Source organism: Monodelphis domestica, chromosome 7 (genome assembly GCF_027887165.1).
Source record: "Monodelphis domestica isolate mMonDom1 chromosome 7, mMonDom1.pri, whole genome shotgun sequence".
Classification (NCBI taxonomy): Eukaryota; Metazoa; Chordata; class Mammalia; order Didelphimorphia; family Didelphidae; genus Monodelphis; species Monodelphis domestica.
In genome coordinates, this window is record NC_077233.1 from 79,905,196 (window position 1) to 79,923,353 (window position 18,158).

The 18,158-nt window shown below is 34.5% G+C and overlaps 1 protein-coding gene across 1 annotated transcript in view; it reads right to left on the reverse strand.

The window, feature by feature from the left end:
• The window catches only part of ABCA13 (ATP binding cassette subfamily A member 13), a 497,021-nt gene that overhangs the window by 224,234 nt on the left and 254,629 nt on the right, over positions 1 to 18,158 (reverse strand).

Consider the following 18,158-nt stretch of genomic DNA (forward strand, 5'->3'; position numbering starts at 1 on the left):
GAAATTACAGATGAATGGCAGATCCACACCATTGGAAGGAGTTTGGTTTTTGTTTGTTTTTGTTGTTTTTTACACAGTTATTTCTATTTATAGGAATAAATCATTCATTTTAAAAATCTTTGTAGGCCTTTTCTATTTTTCTTTTGTTTGCTGTCCTTCCATTTTTAATCTTTAAATACTGCTGAGGTAACTTTAGTTGAATCTCACACCAAGCTTTCTTTTAACCAGATTCTGATGTTTTATGATATATTACTCATAATCTTCAAGCATTTTCTATAGTTTTTTACAAATTTGTTCATAATCTTCGATCAGCCTCTATAGTATTTTACAAACAAATTTGTTCATAATCTTCAATCCTCCTATAGAGCATTTTACAAACCAATTTATGTTTTAAGGAAGTGTTGTTGTCCTAAACTGCTAGATTGCATGGCATCATAAATAAGTAGAGTGCTCCCTCGGCGGATAGTGTAGACTATAGGCTCTTTTGATGTCTTTGCTGTGGCAACGGATATGCCTTGTTTACGTTGTATAAAATTATTGTAGTCTGCATCTAAATTCTTTAGTCCTCCTTACCTCATTCTTCATTGTCAATAACTTGCTTAAGTAGGGCAGGATGGAGTTGTTTTTGGCATTGGGTATACCTTGTTCTCTCTTTTAATTTTTTAATCTTGCTGTGTAAATGGTAGATATGTTGTAGTGGATAGAAAGTCAGACCTTCAATCAAGAAGCTCTAGGTTCAAATTCTCTCTCTGACACATAATATTGCATATCCCCAGGCAAGTCTTTTAATCTCAGTGTCCTAGGCAACTCTCTTTAAGGATAATGGTTTCACAGAAAATAATAACATGCATTAATAACAGGAGTTTCCTTAGCTGGGAGTTTCTTCTCCTTATATTCTAGATATAAACAAGTTTTTATCTTTTCCCTCACAACATGATATCCTGATTATACAAAACTATTAAAAATCATTTTTATTTATTGAGAAATGACTTGGTAATAAGTCATTTACTGCCCATTAAGGCATATTCAATTACATATACATATATGTGCATATGTATGTATTTATGTATATGTGTATGTATGTGTGTGAGAGATAGGTGGCTCAGTGGATAGAATGCAGGACCTGGAATAAGTCAGAAAAGACTTATTTTCCTGATTTAAAACACTTACTAGCTAGTCACTTAACCCTATTTGTCTCAGTTTCCTCATTTATAAAATGAGCTAGAGATAGAAATAACAAACATCTTTGCCAAGAAAAACCCAAATGTGGTTATAGAGAATAGAAACAATTGAAAGAAATGAACCGTAAATACTTGTGTGTATACATATTCATAAATACACACACACACATATCTCTGTCATTGATATAAGTAGATATATAGATGCTCGCCATGTCCAGGATATTCCAGTACTTTTTGTCAAGAAAGTATCCATTATATGTCTCTGAAGCTTCTCTATCGTCTCTAATGCTTTGGTCTCTCTTCTTTATTTCAGATCCATAGTTTCCATTATATTTTATATCATAATTTAGGATCACTTTATTCATTGGAGGACCCAGTCATCAAAATGAGAACCTAATTGAATTTTATACAATTTATCTATCATTTCATTCTTCATTGTCAATGTTGGTAAATAAACTGCAATTATATTTAAGGCAATCTTGTTGAAAATAGATATTGTGAGCACCATAAATGTATGTGTGTTTGTACGATGCCTGCATTCCATATAAAGATATACTACTGCTATCTATAGGCACATCACCACTTTACCAACCCATTCAGTTGCCTTTCCAAGGAGGAACTGTAGCTACAACTTTCTTCTGACTTCTCTTTTTATATTATAATAAGGATGTTAAGATGTGCATGATGCAAATACTCCAGTAGTATGTCCACGAAAAAGATAGTGGCCACACAGGGACTGAAGACCATTTTCTATTTTTCTGTTTCATGGGTTTCCCTGGCCAAAGAAATCATCACCAAGAGGCTAGCCTCTAGTGATGAGTATTTTCATACTTAGCTAAGCTGATTCTGGAGAGGCAGATTCTGAGCATTGCTTGTATCAGACAACTGAAGTTGTCCTGGCATGGCAGAACCAATCAGACTTTTCTGTGACCTGATGTAGACCTTAAGAACCCAGGGTCACCTCCATGAGTCAAAAAAGTAGGCCTTTCTGGTGGAATGAAACTATAATTAGGAAAGAAACTTCTTGAGAAACCAAGAATTGGAAGTTGTGCAAAAAAAAATATAAATGTCAGCAAAGATTTAATTCTGAAGGTTATGCATGCAAATTGAAAATAGAGGTAGAAAAGGGGAGAAGGGGAAACAAATTTCATTTGCAAAGAAAATACATAAGGAAAGGAAAATGGGCATTTGCAAATTAGATTTTGTTGGGAAAGTGAGTCTATGTGTGAAAATGAAAGAATGCAAATATATACCCTAGAAGTATTTGGAGGAGGGGTAAGAGGGAAGGAGCAGTGTTCTCCTGGATATCACACTCATTATTGTATTCAAATCCTTCCTGTCTTTTCCATTTATTAGCTTCATGTCAATGAGGGAATCAAATAAACCTCTCTGGTTCTCAGTTCCCTCATTGTAAAGGTAAAGATAATAACAATATCAATGATATGATATGAGGAAAATGTTTTATATATAGGATGTCTAAAAAGTCTAAGAAGAATTTTAAGCTATTAAAGATGGTTATTAACAGTTCAGAAGTATAAATGCTACAAACTTACAAATTCATTTAAACAGTTAATTTTTAAAATATTGATGTTTCCTTTTAAAAGTCAGCATAATCACATCACTCTACTTGATTTTTTAACTTTGTAAAAACTTTAATCAACTGCTGCTCAGTGACTAAAAGGATTGAATTTGTAATCCCAGCTTTAAGAACATCAAAGAATGAAGTTTTGATGCATACACAACAGTTCTGATGTGACCTCTCTAACAGAAGTATATCAGGTGATTGCAGTTGCCAAAGAAAGAATGTTCTCTGCCCCTCCACCAGTGTGAAAAAGTGACACCCGAAACTGTCACACATGCAAAGCATAATGACAAGGTACCCCATTTTGCTAAAATTAAAATTAAATTATTTATAATTCAGAATTTACAAAACTAACCAGTAGAAAGGAAATGTATAATTAAACTTTTTTAACACCTACTTTCTGTTTTAGAATCAATACTGTGTATCAGTTCCAAAGCAGAAGAATGGAATGGTAAGGGCTAGGCAATGAGGGTTAAGTGACTTGTCAAGGGTCAAACAATTAGAAAGTGGCTGAGTGCTAATTTGAAACCAGTACCTCCCATCCCTAGCCCTGGTTTTCAATCCACTGAACCAACTCTCTGCCCCCTGTAATTAAACTTTAATTTTTTTCTTTTTGTAAATACATAGCATTTATACTTCAGAAGCTATTAAACCTTAAAACCTCACTAAAACTTTGGAAGCATGCTGTATAAAGTACATTTATACAAAGCAACATATAAAGGTAGGCTTTAAGTACTTTTACCTAAAAGTAAATGGATTTTTTATTTTAATTTTATTTTAAGACTTAATATTTATACAAGACTACTATTTTCAGTGGAAAAAACTAGCTCCAGAGCAGTTCTCTCTCTGGATAACTTCAAGAAGATAATGCATACAGTTATTTAAGATGAAAACAGCTTTTACTTGATGGAAGACAAGACTCTGAACCATATGATCTCTTGAGGACCCTTCTGTGATTTCTAGGTTAAAATAACAATAAACATCTAATAACAAGGAAGTGCTTTATAATACATAATTACAATTCCCTGCAGGAGTTAATATCACCTATATGTAGATTAAATGTAAGTAAAAAATCATAATTTCTTCATTAAATGCTTTTGAAAAATTTCTGATGCCACAAATTTGCTTCAGAACTCAGTAGTTTCACATGGGAACATCTGTGCAATAATAGCAGTTTTCCTGTATTATAACTCAAAAAGCAAAGTACCCACTAACTGTGTCCTGCCTTTTTAACGGGTCCCAAAAAGATGAAACATCTTTAGAAAATGGTGCCTACCAGTGACTTCAGAAAGCCAATGATTTATGCCAACTGAGATCTGTCAAGTATACAAACAGAAAGCTATTTTAGCACAGTCTCCCTCCTTGTTATCTTCACATCAGAAACTATAACAACTAGTGTCTAACAAATGTCTGTTCAGGAGCAATATTTTAATGATAGTATTTGCTTCTCTTGGCAGCTGGCCCTGTAAACCCAAATTTACCAAGAATTACAAAGCCATCTGAACACGCATGCAACCAAAGACAGAGGCCTCAGGTAGTATAGAGATTGCTTCTCTACTGGAATAACAAAGTATATTTGTAAATACTGGGTAATATTATTTTTTACACAGGCCAAGGAATTGGTTTATTCTAACTTTTGACTTGATATTAATGTCCTTTATGTGTTATGCTTTGTATTCAGTACACGACACCTCTCTTGTTAGACTCTAAACCAGGGATTCTTATCTTTTTTTATTTTAAGGACATAGATGTTCTTAGCAGTCCATACAACCTCATAAACCTCAGAACAATCATAATTGAAGGAAATGCTAAATTTCAATTAGAGGTAAGTGGGAAAAAAGAAAAAGAGATAAATCTCTCCATCCAACTTCATTTAATCCCTCAAAATACAAAGATGCCAAATTGAGAACTTCCTTGGGGAAAGGAACTACCTCTATCCAATTGAATCTTATACTTGTAAATGATACATTTTTAATCATTGTATATGGTTTGATCAATTGAATTTTTTGTTATCCACTAAATACAATGTAAAGTTGGACATAGAGGAGTGTATATATATATATGTGCATATATATGTTGGAAAATATATCGAGAAAAAAATAAATAACTTGAGATCAAAATATTGTTAATATTTTCTTAAAGAAGTGTTATAGGGGGCAGCTGGGTAGCTCAGTGGATTGAGAGTCAGGCCTAGAGATGGGAGGTCCTAGGTTCAACTTTGACCTCAGACACTGCCCAGCTGTGTGACCCTGGGCAAGTCCCTTAACCCCCATTGCTTAGCCCTTACTACTATTCTGCCTTAGAACCAATACACAGTATTGACTCCAAGATGGAAGGTAAGGGTTTATTTTTTTTAAGTGTTAGAACAGAAGCACCTATATGGCTCAGTAGATGGAGAAACAGGCCTGGAGATAGAGGTCCTGGGTTCAAATATGACCTCAGACACTTCCTAGCTATGTGACCCTGGGCCTAGCCCTTACCACACTTTGGCCTTAGAACCAATAAATAATATTGATTCTAGGACAGAAAGAAAGGATTTTAAAAAATGAATCAAAACCTAGACATAGTTTTTGGATATAGTTTATACTAAATACAATCACAAATAGGAAATGGGTTTTTTAAATTTTTTACATCAAGCCTGTGATTTTATTTGTATAGGAAGTTTCCAGTGAGGGACCATACAACTAGGTGGTACAATGGATAGAGCACCGGGCCTGGAGTCAGGAAGATGAGTTCAAATGTGACCTTAGACATTTAATAGAAGGGTAAGTCATTTAAACCTATTTATATTGTTTTTTTTTCATCTGTAAAATGAAATGGAGAAGGAAATGGTAAATCACTCTTATCTTTGGCCAGAAAACCCCAAGTGGTGTCACAAATAGTCACATATAGCTAAAATTAATGAACAATAAATGAGGGACCAGCAATGAATTTTTGCTTTCTGCTCTACAGTTTAGTCTTACAGGTTTGCCTGGGCCATTTGAAGGTTAGAAAATGTGCCCATGGTCACATAATACAAATGTGTAGGAGACAAGAATTGATCCTGGTTCTTCTTAACTCTAAGGGAGATTCTTTGCTATACCACAACATCTCTCCAATTACATCTATACATACAGGAAATAAATGGTTACCGGTGTGGTAGTCATTTTTTAATCAGCTGCTATTTATAGTCAGTCTATCAACTTGAAAATCAAAATCAATAATCAATCAGAAGCAATTTTTTTAGAAATGGAGGTTAGAACACAATGATAATAACTATAACAGAAGTTAAGATGTTGAGACTGGAAATAATAAATATAAAAATAATTTGCATCAACACAGTCAATAACTATTTCTAAAGATATTAAAAGATAAATCAGTCACCACAATGAGTAGACCAGAAGAACAGAGAAACCAACATAACCAGTAAACATTTCATTTCCTTACCAAAGAACAGTCAAGGGCAGCACCAATTTAAAATAAAATTTTATCTTTATAATTGTGCAAAGGAGAATATTAAAAGAATATGATCAGTATTGTTTCACAAAATAATTTTTAAAATAATAGTGAAAAAAGATTAAAGAAACCTTATCAGTAAACTTAAGACAAAATATTCCAAGAAAACTTTAAAATGAAAGCAGAAATTGGTTCACAAGTTGATGAGAAATGGGAAATGCATGTCAAGGTCATTCTAATGACTAATCTTTTCATCAGTGATTATGAAGCCATCGTATATGGTCTTTCATGTACTATATGAGTAAGGGAAGATAGCACTAATGAAAAAAGATAGAAAAAAATGGTTGAATTAGACTAATAATAAACAATAGAGAACCAAGGTAAAGGTAGCACAATTCTAAAGGCTTTAAAGGATCTCTTATTGAGATATATAATCATTTCATTAAAAATTTTTATTAAACATTTACTATATGTTAGATAGACTGTGCTAAGTGCTGAAGATATGATTATATAGTAAAAAAAACTATCCTCACTCTAAAGGAACCCATACAACTATATACAGAATAAACATAAAGAGGACAAGTGCAAAATAATGAAACACAAGGTGGTTGTAAAAAGAAGGTGCTAGCATTTGGGGGGTTTGGGAGAAGGTTTATATATAAATTGGTGCTTAAACTGCATCTTGAATAATAAGAAGGATTCTTTGAAGCAATTTTGAGGAGAATGTGAATTCTAGGCATGGAGATCAATGTAAAGGAACAGAGACAAGAAATGGAATGTTATATGCAAGGAAGCGATAATGTCAGTGACTGCATCACAGAGTATAATAACAGAAGTAATATCCATTAAGGCTAGAAAAATGGACTATGTAATACTTTATAAGATAAGTGGAAGAGTTTATATCATATTCTAAGAAGCCATCAGAGTTTGGTTAGTTGGGGAGTAGCATGGTCATATTTGTCCTTAAATATAATTTCTTTGGCAACAATTTGAAATCCTACAAGATGAATAGAAAAGAGAATTTGATCACACCAAAAAGTTAAGCAATGTACAATATTGCCTGGATGAGGAAAAAACTTGAATCACAGAGCAGCTGTTCAAATATTGTAGGAGATAAGTGATGAATGCCTAAATTAAAATGATATTTATGGGAAGAAGGAAGGGCAATATGTGAGACATGTTGTAGAAGTATAAGTAGTGAGATTTGACAATGATTGGATATGTGGAATGAGGGAGAGTGAGGAGTCAAGGTAAATAGCAATGTTGTAAACCTGGGAGTTTGAAAAGATGGTGGTGGGAATTTGCATGAACCGGAAAGTTTAAAGTAGGAGGAAGTCTGTGGGAGAAAGAAAATGAATTCTTTTTTGGATGTGTTGATTTCAGTACATTTCCAAGACATCCATTTTTAAATTTTCAACAGCCAATTGGTAGTATAGGAAGGATGCTTAGAGGAAACTTTGAATATGGGAGTTAATGGCTTAAAGAAGATAATCAAATGCAGAAGAGACAATAAAGTCAATGGGTGTGTGTCGGGATGGGGAGAGGGAGAGAGAGGGAGAGAGAGGGAAAGGGAGAGAGAGATGGTGGAGAGAGAGGGAGAGAGGAGAGAGAAATAAACAAAAAGCATGATCAATATGAACCAGCAAGGTAAACTTACCAGGGAGTATAGACAAGCAGAAAGAGAACCAATAAAAAATAGTTTCATGAAACTATAATAGCTAGCACTTACAAAGCATGAGAAGGTTTTTGAAGCTTTACAAATATGATCTAATTTTATCCTCACAATAACCTGAAAGGTGTGAAGATTGGATTTAGCTATCTCCTGATTGTAACAATGAAGATATAAACTACCATAAATTCTATTTACTTTAGTAATTTGTTTTGGAATTTAGAATTAAATCCCTGGTGATCACCTAATAATATATTTCAGAGTCCATGCACAATTTTAATTTTAACAATTTTGACTGACCATGTTGGTTGTGATGAAATACCCTCAATCTTCTTAACTTTCCTAAACTTTTTCTTTACTGTGACTATCCCTAAGTCAGCTTTTAATAGCCTATTTTGATAAGATGAAGAGGTAAGTAAATTTGTTTTTTTTCTCTCTCCTTAAAGTAGATAGAATGCAGCTATTTTAATCTTAGCAATAGGACCCTAAGGTCCTAGCTAGGAGAGCTGTTTCTAAAGCTCCCTTGCCTTTGAGAACAAACAACCCAATTAGCTGATCATCACAGACAATACTAACTGACTGGAGTGTTCTTAGGTAGCTGTGAGAAAAACCTGGAGAAAGGAGCCCTGCTAGATAGTGTTTGTATGACGTTTTAGCCTTGTCTTATTCTGACCTTTTCACACAAAAGAGTTAATTGGATTGAAATTGGATTGAAACTTTAAAAAGGACCACACCCAAACATCTAAAAAAATGTGGCTACAGCCAGCACACAACCTAATTAACAACTGGCTTTTCAGTAAAATGACCAAAATTAAACAAACATTGTTCTTTGTCTATTTCATAATCCCAGAGTATGTATGACAATGGCTATACTCCACACTGCTCCTGTTTGGGATTTTAATTTTTGGACCTGTAATATTGTATCTATTTCTCTCTAAGAGAAACCTGGAAAATAACATACACAAACTAGAAAATCAGATAAGAGATTCAGGTCAGTCTCCCCTTGAAAAAACCATTTCCCGGTCAAACCGATCAACTGTTACTCTTACTACTCAACAAAATGCGGAACTAAATACTCAGCTTGAGTTTTTAGAAGAAAGTATGGGGGATCTCATAGCTTTTATGAAAAGCATTAAAAGGGAATCAATAACATCCCAGAATAGGAGTGACTTATCTTTCTATACTTCCTTATTATCAGAATCTCTGTCCCACCCTGCTCTGGACAATATGGCTCCTAGTTCACAAACCATCTCCTCCCACACCCAACTTACTGCTACCCAACCCATTCCTCCCCCCACCCATACTGACTGCCACACCCCCTCCACCCTAAGTTCACCCCCTGCCCATGCCTCCTGCCCCACACCCCTCTGCATCCTTTCCCCCTTCCACTTACCCTTCTTCCTTTGCCCTTCCCTCCCACTCTATACAATTTATTTCCCATACTTCTCGTACCTGTCATCCTTCTGGCACTATGGGACAACAACCCCTCCCCCTCAGCATGCCCAACCCTTCCCTTTATCATACCTACCCCATTGAAAATGGAGCAAGAAGCCTAGAGACAGAAACACAAGAAAATTCAGATAGAAGTTTATTCCCTTTAAGGGAAATTCCAACTTTCAATAAAAATGGGAACTTGATATCTATAAGACAACATACACCTTTTGGTCCTGATGATTTAAATAAATTCAAGGAAGACCTTCCCTCATTTGAAGAAGAGCCAATATTAATTATAAAAAGATTGCAAAACATATTCAAAATTTTTGACCCCACTTGGATAGATGTTGAAAATTTATTTGAAAAATTTGTGACAAACAGAAAGAAAAATAAAGTCATCTCTTTGACTAATCAGAAGCAAGGTAGGGGAGCAAATTATTGGCCAACTAAAGATCCACATTAGAACCCCAATGTTGAACCAGATTATACAAAACTAAACTATCCAGAGAAGCATTATTGTCAGCCATGAGCACGTGCTCTGACAGACCAGATTTATGGTCTAAATTTGAAAGCACAGAACAATAAATAGAGGAGACCCCATTTCAGTTTATGGACAGACTTATTGATGTGGGGAACATATATATGGACTTTGATCTATCCAGAGAAAGAGACATTAGACAAATACATAGACAATTCATTAAGAATTGTTGTTCACTGGTAAAAGAACACTTTAAAACTAGTTGTCCAAATTGGGGCTCTATGGGCCTCAAAGAATTAAGGAGAGTAGCAGTCTACGTTTACAAGGGCCATACAAAAATAATTGAGGAAAACAGTAAATCAGTGGAAGACTTACAGAAAGAAATTAAAATGTTAAAAAGAAAACTGGAAAATCATGGAGAAACAATAATCCCTTTAAAGGAATCCACAGATAAATCAATAACATGCCTTTACTGTGGAAAAGAGGCCATATAATGATGGTCTATAGGAACTGGCTACAGGAAAAAAGAAATAATAACAACTTTAGAAATAATAACTATAGAAATGACTATGATAATGATCATAGAAATCACAACTTTAAAACTGATAGAAATAACTCTAATTACTATAGGAATCACATTTTTAGAAATCAAAATTATAGAAATAAAAATTGGGAAAATGACAATGCTCAAACTGAGACAAAAGAACATAAACAACAAAATATATATAATATATATATATAACAAATAATATTTAAAAATGGAGTTCATCCACACTACACCCAGGGTGAAATTCCCATCAGTGTGGAGAATCCCAGAAAACTGCCCAAGCATCTTTCTGACAGTATGATGGGGAAGAAAGGGCCGTGAAATCAAAGAATGAAACCTTTGATTTTCCAGATCCTGATATTTTAATGCCAATTATCCCTGTAAACCCCTACCCCCTACATAGTAAGGAACCTTATATCACCTTAAAGGTGGGCAATTCATACTACAATTGTCTCATGGACACTGGAGCCTGTAGGTCAGTCTTTGGTTACCAAACCAGTTGCAAAATGTGAGTCTATTGGCTCTATAAATGAAGTAGGTATGTCAGGAATACCTCAAAAGGTTGCAAAACTTTCTCCTCACATGATATGCATGGAACCCCTAACCATTGAACACTCTTTTCTTTTAATGCCTGGATGCCCCACAAACTTGCTGGGGAGGGATTTACTATACAAACTACAGGCCAAAATAATTTGTGCTCCAGATGACTCTTTATCATTGGAAATACCTGAGGAATTTTTAAATTTACTCTCACTACTTCTCTCAGAGAGGCAGGAGGTAAAAGAGCCTCCCACATTTGCAATACCTTCAGATATATCAGATTCTTTTTGAGACACATCTTCTTCTGATGTATGCTTACTTTAAATCAGTTATCCCTGTCCAAATTAAAAATAAATCTACCCCACCTTCTTCCATTCCTCAGTATACCCTCTGAAAAGAGGCAATTGAGGGTATTACCACAGTAATAAACTCATTAATTGACCAGGGCATAATAATTCCCTGTAAATCTGAATACAATACACCCATCCTACCTGTTTAAAAAAAATGGGGCCCAATGGCAAGCACCTCTATAGATTTGTACAAGACCTGAGAACAGTGAACAATCATGTTATAAAGAGACACCTTGTAGTTTCTAACACAAATACTATTATTTCTTCCATTCCTAGCACAGCTACATACTTTACAGTAGTAGACTTGTGCTCTGCCTTCTTTTCCATACCTGTACATAAATATTCCAGATATATTTTTGCCTTCACATGGAAGGGCTCTAATAGACTTGGACTTGTCTGCCTCAAGGTTATGTGGAAAGTCCAAGATTTTTGCACAAATTTTAAGTCAAGACACTGACAATATAAGATTTTTAAAAAGCAAATTAATAAAGTATGTAGATGATCTACTCTTGGCTTCAACAGATGCTGAAGCATGCCAAGAGGATAGTGAGAACCTCCTTCTAGAACTACATAAAAGAGGACACAATATTTCGAATGAAAAGGTTCAGTGGTATCTCCCAAAAGTAGAATACTTGGGATTTATTTTAATTGCTGGTGCCTAGGTAATTTCTCCTAAGCACATATAAAACATTCAAAAATTGAGTGCTTCTACCACTAAAAAGCAATTAAGGGCAATTCTTGGAGCAACCAGATTTTGTTGACAATAGATCCCTTGTTATGGGGAGATCACTAAGTCCATTGTATCACTTACAAAAAACTCATTCCCTGAACCACTTAAATTAGAAAAGAAACACCTAAAAGCTATTTCAAATTTAAAACAGGCTATTCTGTCTGTCCCTGCTCTAGGCATCCCAAATTATGATAATCCATTTACCCTATATTTACATGAAAAAAATGGGTAGCTTCAGGTGTTCTAACTCAACTTTTGGGACCTGCTCAACACCCAGTAGCCTATTATTCAACCGAGCTATATCCAGTAGCTGGTGGAGCACCACCATGCTTTAGAGGAGTAGCCACTGTGGCTTTAATAATAACTAAATCAGCCAATCTGGTATTGCGATTCCCCCTGGCCATAATGTTCCCACACAAGGTTGAGGCACTGTTATTAATACATAAGACATAAGCATTTACTGACCAAAGAATTACTAGGTATGAAATAGCACTACTAAACAATGAACACATCACATTAAAACACTGTAGAACACTTAATCTTGCAACCTCACTTCCCTATTTGCCAACTTCGGGAGAACCTTTACATGATTGTACATCTTTAGTGTCCATTGTTGAAAAACCTCATAATGATTTACTGGACACCCCATTGGATAATTTGGATTTAATATTATTTACAGATGGTTCTTCATTTATGAGAAATGGCATGTGTTATACAGGAGCTGTAGTAGTCAATGAATTTGAAACTCTGTAGCCATCTTCCTTACCCTCAAATGTAAGGGCACAAGGTGCAGAACTCATAGTATTGAAACACACCTGTATCATTGCAAAGGATAAAAGAGTAACAATCTACACAGACTCCTGCTATACCTTTGGCATACATCACTCTGTTGGCATGCTATGGCTCCAAAGAGAATTTTTAACCTCAGCTGGAAAACCTATCGCTAATGCAGAAATTATTAATGAAGTTCTTTCTGCTCTCCAGCACCCTGAAGTCATAACTATAGTTCATTGTTCTGCACATACAAGTGGAAATGACCCTCTCTCTAGGGAAAATGACCAATCAGATTCTGCTGCAGAGCTAGTGGCTATAGAAGGGCCTGAATTAATTTTAACATCAATAACCATTGATGACTTAAATTTATCACTTTCCTATAATGAAAAGGAAGAGGAAAAATGGAAACAGAAATTTAAAGCAAAACAGATTAATGGAGTATGGGTATCATCTGAAGGAAGACCCTTGTTCCCTAGAAGTTTTTATCAACAAATTTGCCAGTCTATTCATAAAAATGGTCATTTTGGCACCCAGGGCACCATGGACTCTGTTAAAAGAGTATGGATAGCCCCTGGTATAACTACTATAGCCTCAAAAGTATGTTCAGCCTACCCTACCTATAAGGTCTTTTATCACAACGCCTTTTGTGGAAAAACCTTTGGTGGATGTCCTCTTGCCTACACACCATTTGAACATTTACAAATTGATTATATCTCTATGCCAAAAGCTGGACCATATAAATTTTGTCTGGTCATAGTTGATCAGCTGACCAGGTGGACTGAAGCATTCCCTACTGCTCAGGCCACATCTGCTTTTATTGCCCTTTTAAAAGAAATTATTCCACACTTTGACCTACCAGCACATATTGACTCAGATAGAGGAACTCATTTTCCCAATTCACTCTTATCACAAATTTATTCAGCTATTAAAATTGAGGAGAGGGACTCACGTATTCATTGTAGCCATGTAAAATGATTACCCTCTGTTGATAATGAATAATTGATTATATTGATAGTATTTAACTATTGATTATGATAAGACTTCTGTATTGATGGATCTGTACTATTTTATTGCACTTTATTTGTGCCATACAGAATTTTGTTCCTTTTATTTCTCTCATTTTTTTTGCATTTGGAGCACATGTAATAGTATTGAAAAGATTTTCTTTTAACTATTTTTTATTTTTGCAATAAGCTAAGATATCCATTTGCTTAGCATAAAAATGTATTCTCCAAAGCTTTAAATTATTGAAACCTGCCATTTATTGATAAATATTATGGGACTGTGATTAATGATTGTGTCTGATGCTAGAAAATGGGATCAAAAAAAGGAGCACATACTTTATCTACCTAGTGCTATACAAGCACCGATTTAACCTGGAAAAGTGCCAAAAGAGCACCCAGGTCAAAATGAAACCAATCCATGTGGGATTGATGAACTTCTATGCCAATATGAAAGGACTTGAACCTAGTGTGAGACTCGAGGTTGTGGCACTTGACATATGTTAAGATGCAGGACTCTTTGAACCACACTCCCTGTAAAATATTTTCTATGAAAGTACCTAAGAATTTGATGGTCTGGCTCCCCTATCCCTGAGAAATGATGAAATTTCAGACCAGGAAATGATGCTTCCCTTTTACATAAAAATCTAGTTCTTTTTTCTCTCTAATAGTATGGCAACTTCCTGTAGCCTAGCTTATTATGGGTAAATAAAATATTACTGCATTTTTCCCCTACATATTTGTAGGACAGAAATTTACTTTAATTGGACCTTAATAACAAGGGCCTGTTATGAATTTATTTTTTAATTCTGAAATTTGATATAGTTTTTGATATTTTGATTCTAATTTTGACTTTATTTCTATCAAAAGCGTAATTTCTTCCATTTATATATTTTCTTTTATGCTTTTGATTTTTTCTTTTGATAATTGACTAATACACCCCAGAAATCAACCATTTTGAATTGATCCAGGTGTTGTTAAACATTCTCTTCAGGGGGGATTGTATTGTATTTTTATAAAAATTCCAATATTTCAAATTTTGTCTAAGAAGAATTTCAGGAAAAGAAGTTTGCTAACTCCTTGAACCCAGAGAATGAATATTTGAAAAAAGATACTTGCAGAAACCTACACTGCATCAAGAAAATCCAAAATAAAATCTGGGGTGCAATCAAATTGATTGGACAAAAGGGGATTGAACGTTTATTATAAATGTACATTTTTATGCCAAAGGGGACTGACCCCTAATTTGGCTTTTGTTCAATGCATCTAGCAAAACATTGGTTTTGCTTTCTCTCTTTTCTATTTCTCTCTAACTATTGTAATTTCCTCTTAAAAGGTGAAATTTTGAAAACATCTGTAGTTAGAAGTGCTTTAGGACTACAAAATGATTATGTTAAATGATCAATGGGGAGAGTAGTCTCCCAGTGATCATCAGGGGAGATTGTGAAGATTGGATTTAGCTATCTCCTGATTGTAACAATGAAGGAACTTAGCTCTTCCTTTATAGTGAAGCTAGAATTATAAGCTACAATCTATTTTTAGATTTTAACTACAAAAAGATGTTAAGTAACTACAAAAGGTGAATAAACCACCAAAAGGTGTTAAATAACTACAAAAGGTGAATTTATCAAAAGAGGAGTTAAGTAACCCCAAAAGATATAATCAAACCAGAAAAGGTGAGAACTAAAGAGTGGGCAATCCTGGAGAAAAGAGTCTGCTAAGATTGGTAGAAGTGAACATTTAGAGGAGGTAACACAAGAGAAAAAGGTATTTAAACAGAGGGGAAAAAAGACTAAAGTCACAGTCAGTCACCCCAGGCTTGGAGTGAAGGATCAGTCACTCAGGGCTGAAGGGAAGATGGACATTCAGCCAGTCAGTCACCCAGGCTTGGAGTGAAGGACGGAGGAGAAACTGGAAGATCAACACCCAGACTTCTTTTGACTGTTACCATTGGTGAGTGAAAAGCTGACTTAGTGACCCCACCTTTCCAAAGGCATTAAGCATTGAGATAAGGCCCATCTTCTTGAGACCCTCTTCCCCTGGCTGGGGCTTAGAAATTCTAACTGGTATCAGAAGAAGCCAGAGTTTTCTCTACATCTCTCTCATTCCTTAATATCTTGCTTCTATTGTAAATATTGTGAAAAAAAACTACCATGAATTCTATTTACATTATTAATTCATTTGGGGATTTAGAATTAAATCTGTGGTGACCACTTAATTAATATAGTTCAGAGTCCAACCACAATTTTAATTTTGACAAAGGTAGATGCTATTATTTGACAAATGAGGAAATTGAGGGATTCAGGTGTTATATGTCTTGGTCAAGGCCACTCAATTGTCTGAAGCTAGATTTGAATTAATTTCTTTCTAACTCCAGGTCCAGTACTCAAAGCTCTCTTTCATCGACTGCTTCGATGAAAGCTCCCAAATGAAAGCATTTCCAGAAGGAGATAGTGATCAATATTGTCAAATGAAGCTTATAAATTAAGAAAAATGAAGACTAAGGAAAGACCATAATATTTGTAATTAAGATATTATTTGCAACTTTGAAAAAAGTCATTATAATTTAATAATAAAGTCAGAAATCAAATGAGGTCAGAAACTACAGAGGGATTGAAAAAGGAGAGAAGCAGCAAGCCCAAACTTGTAAAGGAGTTTTGCTGAAAATGTGAGAAGATATATAGGATTATAACTAGAAGAAATGGTAGAGTAAAATGAAAATGTTTGTTTGGTTAGGGATTTTTTTAAAGTTCTCGAATACTTGGACTCATACAAACTCAAGAAAGAACCAATAAAAAGTGAAAGATTAGAGATTAGAAAAGAAGGGCTGGTTTTAGTTACAATTTACTAGGGAAGACAGAAGGGGATGAAACAGAGGTAAAGGTTTTGGCCTTGGTAAGAATTAGGGATAGCAAATACATGAAGAAAAAATAAAAATTATTAATAATTCTAAATAGCAATTGACCAAATATCAATAATTGCTGACCAATATGCATATGTTCTCATTATATCAGAGGTATCAAACATGTAAACTTACCTAAGGTCAGACTGAACCAGATTAAAATATAAAAATTGGGAAATATTTCACAAAATAAATAAAAATAAAATAGAACATAGATATTGCTTAAATGTGTCATTTTCTAAGTCAATATGCAGCCCATACATACAATTTCATGGCCTCAGTTTCTATTTGAGTTTGAAGCCACTGATCTATGTAATTATTCAGAGCAACCTGATGAAGGCATGATTAGAGAACCCAAAAGTTTTAATGGATAACATGTTCAGCAGAACACATCTTTATAGTAAAGCAACTGAATGAAAGGTACAGAAAACAAAAGATTTCATTGTGTTTCTTGTTCATTGGTCAGAAAAATAGCATTTGATTCTGTAATGCAAAACTCCACTTAAAAAGCTATCTTTCATTTAGGTATCTCTCATGCATTTTTCAAGAGATCTTGAAAGACATAACAAAATAATTTTGTTTCATTGACTTTTGAAATGTCAACTAATATGGGAAATATCTCAATTATAAGGAATTTTTTATAATATGAAAAGAGAACTTTTTATACACATAAGAACTTTATATATATATAAGAACTTTGTATATATATATATATATATATATATATATATTAAGCATTGTACAATATTACAATTGCACATCTGCAAAGGAACTTGAACTTGAGATGGTGATAAGAACTGTTTGTGTCCAGGCAATACCCAGCATAAACATAAGCAGACACAGGGAAGGGAGTATGTGCAATAAGGAGAGTAGGGTCAATTCAAAGGAAGAAACTACGAACTTCTCACAGATACTTTCTATGACCAAAAGTAGACACACATGTTTATATAATAAGAGTAGTTAGTGGACGGAAGAAAGTTTGAAAAGATACCTGTGTTTGAAAAGGTTTCTATGTTTTAGAGTAATTCCTAATCACATACAACATCACCCAGTAGGGTGAGCCAAGTTGACTTGGCCTCAAAGCTCCATTGGAATAGGGGATGGTAGGTAGAATTTAGGGAAGGATCCAGTTGCTAGCATGAAACCAGTCATAGAAGCATAAACTGGAAGTAGAAAATGACCTTAGAAGTCATCTAACCCAGTCTCTTCTTATTATACATGAGGAAAATGAGGCTCAATTGTCCAAGGTCACACAAGTGTTAATTGACAGAACCAAGACTCAAAACTAAGACTTTAACTTCAAATCCAGAATTGTTTCCACTGAAATACATTGAACTGACCTTAGATGATCTACTTTGAAGCACATAAATAGTCTATGGATTCAGGGCAAAGTTCATCTTGAAGTTCCAAATCAGTCTTTTTTTAAATCAAATTTTTGGTTAAAAAAAAAAGCAATCTTCTTACATCCAGAAACTAGTCAATTTTGTTAGTCATTTGTCAAAAACTCAAAATGGTCACTAAGGAGAGCAATTCAT